General features: G+C 39.3%; 1 long non-coding RNA gene across 1 annotated transcript; it reads left to right on the top strand.

The window, feature by feature from the left end:
* Positions 1-3,632: 3,632 nt before the first annotated feature.
* Positions 3,633-8,607, top strand: LOC147349321 (uncharacterized). The gene is made up of 3 exons (XR_015149795.1): positions 3,633-3,798; positions 4,345-4,425; positions 8,368-8,607. It is a non-coding gene; the product is annotated as an uncharacterized LOC147349321 (long non-coding RNA).
* The last annotated feature ends 603 nt before the right edge of the window (positions 8,608-9,210 follow it).

Genomic DNA, 9,210 nt, shown 5'->3' with positions numbered 1-9,210 from the left:
AAGCTTTTCCTGAAGCCATGTGGCCATGTTCCTGCTCATCAGCTGCCACAGCAGGTGCTGCAAAGGGGCCACATGGCCTTCCAAGTTAAGGAAATGAATCAAAGCCTTCTTACTTTGGGAAAGCTCAATTCACTGTATTTTAACACTGCAGAGGCTAGTTCACAAGGAGGCTGACAGAGGGCACTTGGAAACTTTATCTCCCAAGTTAAATATATTCCTTACCTGTTTGCCAAAGTCCTCCATTCTTTCCCTGAGGCTGAGATGTTCCAGGCAAGGAGTCTGGGAGTGCTTTTCCTCGTATTTGCCTTCATCCCTCTTCCTAGATGTTAACAGTGGGGGCAAGAATACATTAAGGCAAATTGAAGACAGTGCCAAATTCTCTGATATGCCTCCCATTAAGAGATGAGATCTCTATTTCACCCCTTTGATTCTGGGAGGGTTTCTGTGCCTGCTCTGACTAACAGAATACAGTAGAAGTAATGTTGAGCACATTTCTGGACCCAGACTATAAGAGATTGGCAGTATCCACCTTCACTTACTTGTCACACATAAGTTGTTCAACTACTCTAAAGGAGAGACAATACAGCAAGGCCCTGAGACTACGTGGAGAAAGAGAGAGACCCAGCTGAGACTGTCAAGTGATCAAATACGTAAGTAAAGTTGTCTTGAGCCCTCCAGATTAGCCCAGATACTATCTGAAAGTCACCAAGTGATACCAACCAAAGAACAGAAGAGATGCCTAAATTCTCGACCCACAAAATAGTGAGATACAATAAAATGGTAGCTGTCTTGCATTAGTGAGTTATGTAGCGATAGCTAACAAGTACAGGCACATAGGTGTTTGGAATGGATCACTTTAGCTTTTAAGGAATGTAAACCTGGGGCATGCAATCACAGATGGAAGGCTGCTCTGTCTAGCCTGACTCGATGCATTTAAGCACAGGGAAGAGCAAATAACTCTTAACTTGTGACTTGAGGATATTTCTGCAGGATAACCACTGGTGTGCTGCCTTGTGGAGCAAGTCTTCCCAACTGATTACACATTGTTAATGAAGGATTAATCTTTTGGTATACTGGCATCTCATAATTCATGGACCAGTCAGAACCCAGCCCTCAGCAAAGCATACTGAGCCCACACTTTGTTTTTCCTTTTAATTTCCTTAGTTACCACATTATTTTAAACAGTCAGAAGGTAAATTTCTTCACTTCAGAAGAAGCACATAGAAAACCTTGCTCTCGGGTAGTAAGAAAACACATTTTTTTGTTGTTGTTGTAAGGCTTAAGAATTGTGGTAAAAGACATAAAGGTAGGCTCTTTTAGTTAATAGTTTCCAAATATAATTTCATTCTTCTATTTAATTGTATGTGTTTCAATGCATATGCTACTTGAAATATCTGTGAGAAAACAGTATATTTTGGAAACATAATGGCACTTTTTGAGTAGTTACAGTTTATCTGTCAAACCATAATATACTTTCATGGAAATGAGACAAATAAAAAAACACCTGAGTGAGAAACAAGGGAGACTTGATAAGTAGTCAGCTTGGTTTTATACTCAAACTAAACTGGCCCAAACTCTTTTTTGAAGTGAAGTTACTAAGAATGTACTTATTTTCTACATTAAAGTCTCCATTGTTTGTGTGTTGTTATCCAACAGGAACAAAATACAAAAGCTGGAGAAGAAACTTCCTTCAAGAGAATCCCATCCTCAAATTCTACATCCAGAGGTACCAGCCCTTGACTTCCCACATACAGGTTATCATGGCTAGAAGTTTAGAGCCTTTTATTTCAGACTTAACCTGACAATCACATATCACAGAACTCAGGGATCTTTGCTGGTATCAAGAGATCAGATTCCACATCCAACCCACAGGAATTTTGTTTTAGGAATTAAACTAGATTTCGGAAGATAGACAAGGAGTTAGCCAAAAGACAAGGATGGGAGAACCATAAAAAGACAACATTACATCAAAGGCAGAGGAGAGGATAACATTACATTATCTAGGTAGTACGATTTGATGTGATTTTTATATTCTTTGTACTTTTATATGGCTTAATTTTTTTGTCATTAACATGTGTCATCTATTTAAAAAAGAACTAGAATATCATGAAAATAATATATTTCAAAGCAGTCAAGATGTTTTAAACAGGCCCAGAGGTCTAAGAAGATAACAACTTCTCAAAAGAAATGCAGTCCCCCCACCCCCCCATCCATCCCAAACCTTTTTATGGTGCAGTATTCTGCTGAGCGGAAAACTCCAAGAGCAGAAGAAAAAAAAAAAAAAAAAAAAACGGAAATATTGGTTTCTAATCCTTCAGTGATTAATTGCTGAATATTAAACCAATGGAGCTTCCTGATTTTCCTCCACTTTAAACATTATCTCTGTATGGGAGAAGTTTGGTCAATGTTGGAATACTGTGAATTCAGAACTGAAGCTGTTTAGGGTAGTGATGCCAATTCTTTACATGTAATTGTAATGTGTTCAAGATTTTTCCAAGCTGTACTGGATAAAAATCCACAAGTAAAATATTCATACAATTTTTTCATAGAGAATGCTATTCAATGAGAAGTTAAACCTCATTTTATGATATCATAATATAAACATAGCTTACATGTACTAAGTGTAGCCTAGCTTCATCTTATAAAATGTTAAGCATTTCCTTTCTCATATTAAAAAATAAGCTTTCAAATTTAGAATGAACAATTTTACACTTTTTTTTTTTAATGTGCAAGAAGTTTTACGAAATTCTTTCAGGCTGAGTGTGAAGGAGATCAGCCCTGGGATTTCTTTGGAAGGAATGATGCTAAAGCTGAAACTCCAGTACTTTGGCCACCTCATGCGAAGAGTTGACTCATTGGAAAAGACTCTGATGCTGGGAGGGATTGGGGGCAGGAGGAGAAGGGGACGACAGAGGATGAGATGGCTCGATGGCATCACTGACTTGATGGACGTGAGTCTAGGTGAACTCTGGGAGTTGGTGATGGACAGGGAGGCCTGGCATGCTGCGATTCATGGGATCGCAAAGAATCGGACACGACTGAGTGACTGAACTGAACTGTGAGGAAAAATTTGCAATTTTTTCATTCCACTGGTATAACTGAAGACATACAGGTTTGGGGGTTAAGAAGTCCTGGGTTTAATCACCAGATTTGCTATATATTGGGTGTGTGACTTGGTGAACTACTTGAACAGCATCCCCTTAAAAGGATATGTTAAGTATCCTTTACACGGCAGGCGAGGTGCTAACCATTAAGAACACAAAGAGAACGTGGTACAGATGGTCTCTCCTCCCTTATCTCCCTGGGCCCCGCCTTGTCCCCTGTGTAAAATACCTGCCTACCTCTACCTTATGTGACTGTTGTCACGATGGTGATGCGATACAGAGAGCAAGCACCCTGAACAAAGCTGCTGTGGAAGACGAAGTACACTATTATCTTGAATAATATCACAACACAGGATGCGATTGTCTTCTGCATTAAAACCATGGACTCTCGGGCTGAGAATGCACGTGTTAACTTTCTGTATCAGAAGCCTCATTACCTCAGCTTTTTACTTCAGCCAGCCCAGCAGGTGTGGAGCGCGTGGAGAGTGACTACGCGGGCAGCCAGCCCCAACTTCCGGTCCGCCGCGCACCTCTGCAACTGCGCATGCGCAGCTGGCTGACCGTCGGCTCCGCGGTTTACCCTGAGGAACGGTTCTCAGCCGCTGGGCAAGTGGGCAAGAGGCTAAAAGCCCGAATTCCAAGGCGCACTTGGTAAAACCCCTCAGACAAGGTCCCCAGCAAGTCAGCAAAGCAGGTTTGCACTGATGACCCGGCATTGTCAGTTTCCCTTTCCCTAGTCTCTCCCTTCTGGATCTCCCTGCCTGGATCACTTCCCTAAGTTACACACGTTCAAACCCTTGCCTCGGACTTTGCTTTAGAAGGAAAGCCAGGCTAAGTATCTATAAAAGGAGAAAATTTAGGCCGAATTTTGTGATCCAAGTGTGTAAAACAGACCATACAGTGAAATAGTATGCAAGCATTGGAAACTGTGGATCCAGTTAAATGTGAGAAATTTTCAGGACATTGTTTGGTATGAAAAGCAAGATGCAGAGCTGTTATGTAATATGAAATAAAACAAAAAATAGCCTCCCCTAAATCCTTGTATCTATATGAAAAACACTTACTTGAAAATGTAATATATGAGAATTTACTTTTTAGTTACCTTTAAACTAAAAAAGATACTAGTTTGTTAAATGTGGTTGGTGGTGTGGGAGTGGAAGGAAGGGGTTAATGAAAGAAGGAAAAAGAGGTCATCATGTAAAAGATCACATGTATGACATAATGTTACTATTCCATTCAGGTAAAACCATACACATCTGAGTACCTGCCTGTGACAGATAAAAAAGGACAATCACCAGTCTGCTGGGAGATGAGGTTTCAGGTAGAGTTTTATGTTCATCCTCAGACTTTTCTTGTTTTAAATTTTACAGTAAGCATAGATTAATTATATAATCAGAAAACCATTAAAGCAATGAATACCCAACAGAAAAATGAAGAGACCATTTGGCATATTTGGTTAAGAGTACAGACTGTGGAGCCAGACAACGACATTCAGATCTTGACTCTGTCACATGATTGCATGATCTTGGGCAGGTTATTTCATTTCTTTGGGTTTCAATTTCCTCATCTGTAAAATGGAATTCATGGGGTCACAAAGAGTTGGATATGACTAAGTGACTGAACTGAACTGAACTGAAAATGGAAATAATAATAATGTAGTACCTGATTCATTGGACTTAAGAAAATTAAATGGGAAATGCATAGCAAGCTTTCAGAATACCTGGCACATAGTAAATGCTGTATAGAGTTTAGCTGTTATTATTTCTTTATAATTGATTATAGAAAGAAAAATAGCTGAGCTCTTAGATGCTACAGCCTTTAGTTAGACAGAGGAGTTATGCTTCACTGTCATGGCAGCGGGGTGACCATTCACCCACAGCCACTCCACTCCTGCAGCTAAGACAACTTCTGCTTCTAGGAGGAAATAAAGAGAGAGAGGAAGCATAAGGAGAACATGGACAAAGAAAAAAGACAAAGGGAAGAAGAAAATAGCTCCAAAGTTTCCAATAGAATGCTGGTGGAACAGGGTATGCCTGGCAAACAGTGCCCTCTTGACAGGTGTTCAGCCTGGCCTGAAGGGTTCTCTTTCCAACTTCCTGGTCATCTCATTTCTTCAAGAAGCAGATAAGTTCACATTGGTGATCTATTTTTTTTCGTAATTGAGATGCAACTGTTAGTATAGTACAGTCTGCTGACATTAATGTCATACTTCCTAGATACCAGATAAAAAATACTTTTAATTAGTTATAAATGAGAATGTATACACAATTCTGAAACTGTGTCTTCATCATCAAAGTTTGCTTCCAAATATGATACATGTGCCTTTAGTGCCAATTCTTACTAATTGTGCGATGCAGTGTGCTGACAGCCATGACACATTTCCCCATATCCAGTCACAAAAATATTTCTAATTAGTCATAAATGAGAATGTACACACAATATTTCCAATAGCCACTCTGTTCCTAAGAGAGTTCACAACAGAAAAAACTTAAACTGTTGCCACTGAGCTGCCTTGCTCCAATTCCAACAACTCCTGTTTCAGAAATGCTTGGAAAATTGAATCTTTAGATCTTACTGGGTAAACAGATCTAAGGTAGGTTTCAGCCCAAGTTCTTTGAGATTCATGTACTCCTGAACCTGACTAAAATGCATACCATAGCCATTTCAAAGGCAGTGATAAAATTACTTGGTTAAATATTTTGGCTAGATTTCCTGTTTCCAGAAGCCTGAGCTTTGTATTATGTGGCTTAGGCGTTTGCACATGGCAACTAGGGCAGTATTAAATGACCCTACAACTGCCAACCTCCATAAGAACCATGCCCCATAGGGAATGCCCCAGGCACCCATCCACCACTGTGAACCACACAGATAGAGGACTCCACACATCAGTAACTGCCTTCAAATTCCTAGACCTTGAACTTTCTTTAGGAATCCAGGCTATAAGCCTCTTAAGATGATTACAGACCATCAAGTACCTCCCCTAGTTCACAGTATAGAGCCTATAAAATCACTGTATAGTTATAATTTAGATATTCTCCAAACTCAAGACTATGAAGCATTCTGATCTGCTCTTTAGATTTCTGTATAATATCTCCATCATTTTATAACAGGGTTTGTCTTCTATTGCTGTGGGCAAGTGGCAGTCCTACACAAGTCATAAGGCCCTGATTTATTCATCATACATCACAGTGAAATGGGGGCTTCATGTGAGGGGAGGGAAAACAGTTCTGTTAAACTTTGCTTACTTTCACTACCTTTAAAAACTCATTAAATAGGATTCTGCCTTTTAGTTGCTGAAGTGTTTAAAGCCCTTTTTAATGAAAAATTCTAATCCTATATAATCACACCATAAGGACTTTCTTTATGTTCAAAGAGGAAACAGTGTTAAATTTTAATGCATACCTCTGGCAGGCTATAATAAAAGTGTTCAGTCAGTTTTAAATCCGATTAGTGTAACTGTTACAGATTAGAGAAAAACCCCAAGTGATTTGAAGCAAGTCCCCAACTCAGGGAGACTAATTCAGGGCCTGGCCTGATCATGCCAGATTCTAAAGGAACATCAATACTTGTATTCGGTTTGCTCACAATTTGTTTAGTAGTTAATAAAACAGGGTCCCATACCAGGTATTGCAAGGCTTGAAAGACAAGCTTTCAAATAGAGGCAGATAGGACAGATTGCAATCCCTTCTTTGTTCCTCAAGTGACACATATTGTACCCTGGCTTATATTCTTATCTTTTCTCAGTATTTACCTCAGTGCTTCTTAATAGATTCAGTTGGGTAAAGCAGGAATATTAAAAACATCTGAGAAGAAATGCATATGTATATTCAAATATTTACGAATCTGCCCTCCCATCCACCTCACTTTGACCTCCTCTGTAGTCTAATACGTGTAGAGAAGAAAATAGTCATCTAAACCCTAAGATCACATGCTAGAATGTATGAAGGCACCTGCATTGAGCAATTAACAATACTACCTTGTAGTTCTAATTCCTACATCATCACAAGTGAGAATTGTTAAGCTGACTGCACTCAAAATCAAGTGATCTGACATCAGGTCCCAGCTTTGCCCAGTGGCTCAGCAGGTAAAGAATCCACCTGAAATGCAGGTGACACAGGATCCCCTGAAGAAGGGCATGGCAACCCACTCCAGTATTCTTGCCTGGAGAATCCCACAGAAAGAAAAGCCTGGCCGGCTATATCCATAGGGTCACAAATAGTTGGACACGACTGAAGAGACTGAGCATGTCTGCATGCACCCAGCTTTGCCCTTACCAGTTGGGAGATCCTTACTGTTTATGAAACTCAGTTTTATCACCTATAAATTAAAAATCATTGTATCTGCTTCTTCTACATTTTAGGGGTGTTGTGAGGATTAGATTCATAAATCTGCATAGTCTTAAATGATGGCATGGTATTAACACATCTGGATTAGAAACACTTTGAAAGCAGTACTGGTCATCTTGCTTTTATATTCATATTCTCTTACTATTATGTACATATCCTAAGTGACTACACATCATGATTTTAATAATAGATGTCAATTTGCATATCACCTTAAAACTTGGGAAAAGAACAGCGTATCCAACTAAGTAAGTTGTCAGGAAAGGAACTGAAATCCTTTTCACCTGGGTTAACATTTGACTTCAACTGCCGTCCCTATCTGGACGCATTTTAAAGACAATGCCTATTTGAATGTCATGGCTCTCTGGGCCTTTATGCCTCTGGAGTGAAAAGCTTTGGGCTCCAGGTAGTCATTATTCACCAACCTTCTTCTCTCCTATTCTCCTTTTTATGCTACCAAACCAAAGCACTCAGTACTGCTTCAATATCAAGAAAATATATAAATTAATGATTACTGAAGAATAGAGAATACTTTGCACCTTTCAAAAAAAAATATGAGTGATAAGGAAAAATTAATTTGCTCATTATAAAAGGATCAGAAAGGGGAAATCAAAGCCAATACAAAGCCCCCACAGTAAGAGAAAGGACAGCAAAAATAAAAGTAAAAACAAGGATTCATGAATGCAGGAAGAAATTAAAACAAACCTGCAGGCCCTCTAAAATACAGCAATCAGGCAGCTCCATGCATGCATCCCATATTTGCATTTTTATTTTACATGAAGTATTTTTGTATCTGCTTTGCCTAAATTTGGCCTCTTACCAAAGCCTAATGACTCTACTTTATGTTAAGCTTTTCGAAAGATCTAAACTTAAAACTAGGAAGAAAAAAAAAAAAAAAAACCTGTTAATTTATCTTGCAGGAAAAGGTGTTATAATTTGAATGAAAAGCAGCACGCAGACAGATAAAAAGGAGCTGGCACAAACCTCGGGCAATCAGTAACATTTTTTGTACCTGCAGGCTGAGAAATTGTCTCCAGTGTTGTACGATGTTATTACCATAGCCTATTTTCACTTGAACATTAGGTTCAAGCCTAATTGTGTGAAGATTTGAATGTTCTCCACAGATTTACTATTTTAATAAACTCATAATGTTAAAACACTATATGTGTTGACAGTGGTACTAACAGTGTATTAAGCAAACAAATCATTTTCTTTTAAATGCTAAATAGCCTAATTTGACCTTTCTACAGGCCCTGGTCAGTTCTGAAATGGTCTTTTTTAATAGTCTCTCTGACCTTTCTGTCTTTTACTCCATCCATCAACAAAGGTATTATCTTTGTAGACTTTTGCTGTTGTTCAGTTCCTTAGTCTTGTCCTACTCTCTGCAACCCCATGGACTGCAACATACCAGGCTTCCCTGTCCTTCACCATCTCCCAGAGCTTGCTAAAACTCATGTCCATTGAGTCAGTGATGCCGTCCAACCATCTCATTCTCTGTCACCCCCTTCTCCTCCTGCTTTGACTCTTTCCCAGCAGCAGGGTCCTTTCTGATGAGTCAGCCATTAGATGGCCATACATGTATAGCCATACATTTGGCCATACAGGTGGCCAAAGTATGGGAGTTTCAATTTCAGCATCAGTCCTTCCAATTAATGGTCAGGATTGATTTCCTTTAGGATTGACTGGTTTGATCTCCTTACAGTCCAAGAGATTCTAATGACTCTTCTCTAACACCACAGTTCAAAAGCATCAATTTTTTGGCT

The sequence above is a fragment of the Bos grunniens genome, chromosome 21, assembly GCF_055505025.1.
Source record: "Bos grunniens cultivar Pamir isolate PY7600 chromosome 21, Bosgru_T2T1.0, whole genome shotgun sequence".
In the NCBI taxonomy this organism is placed as follows: Eukaryota; Metazoa; Chordata; class Mammalia; order Artiodactyla; family Bovidae; genus Bos; species Bos grunniens.
This window is presented reverse-complemented; position numbering and strand designations above follow the sequence as displayed.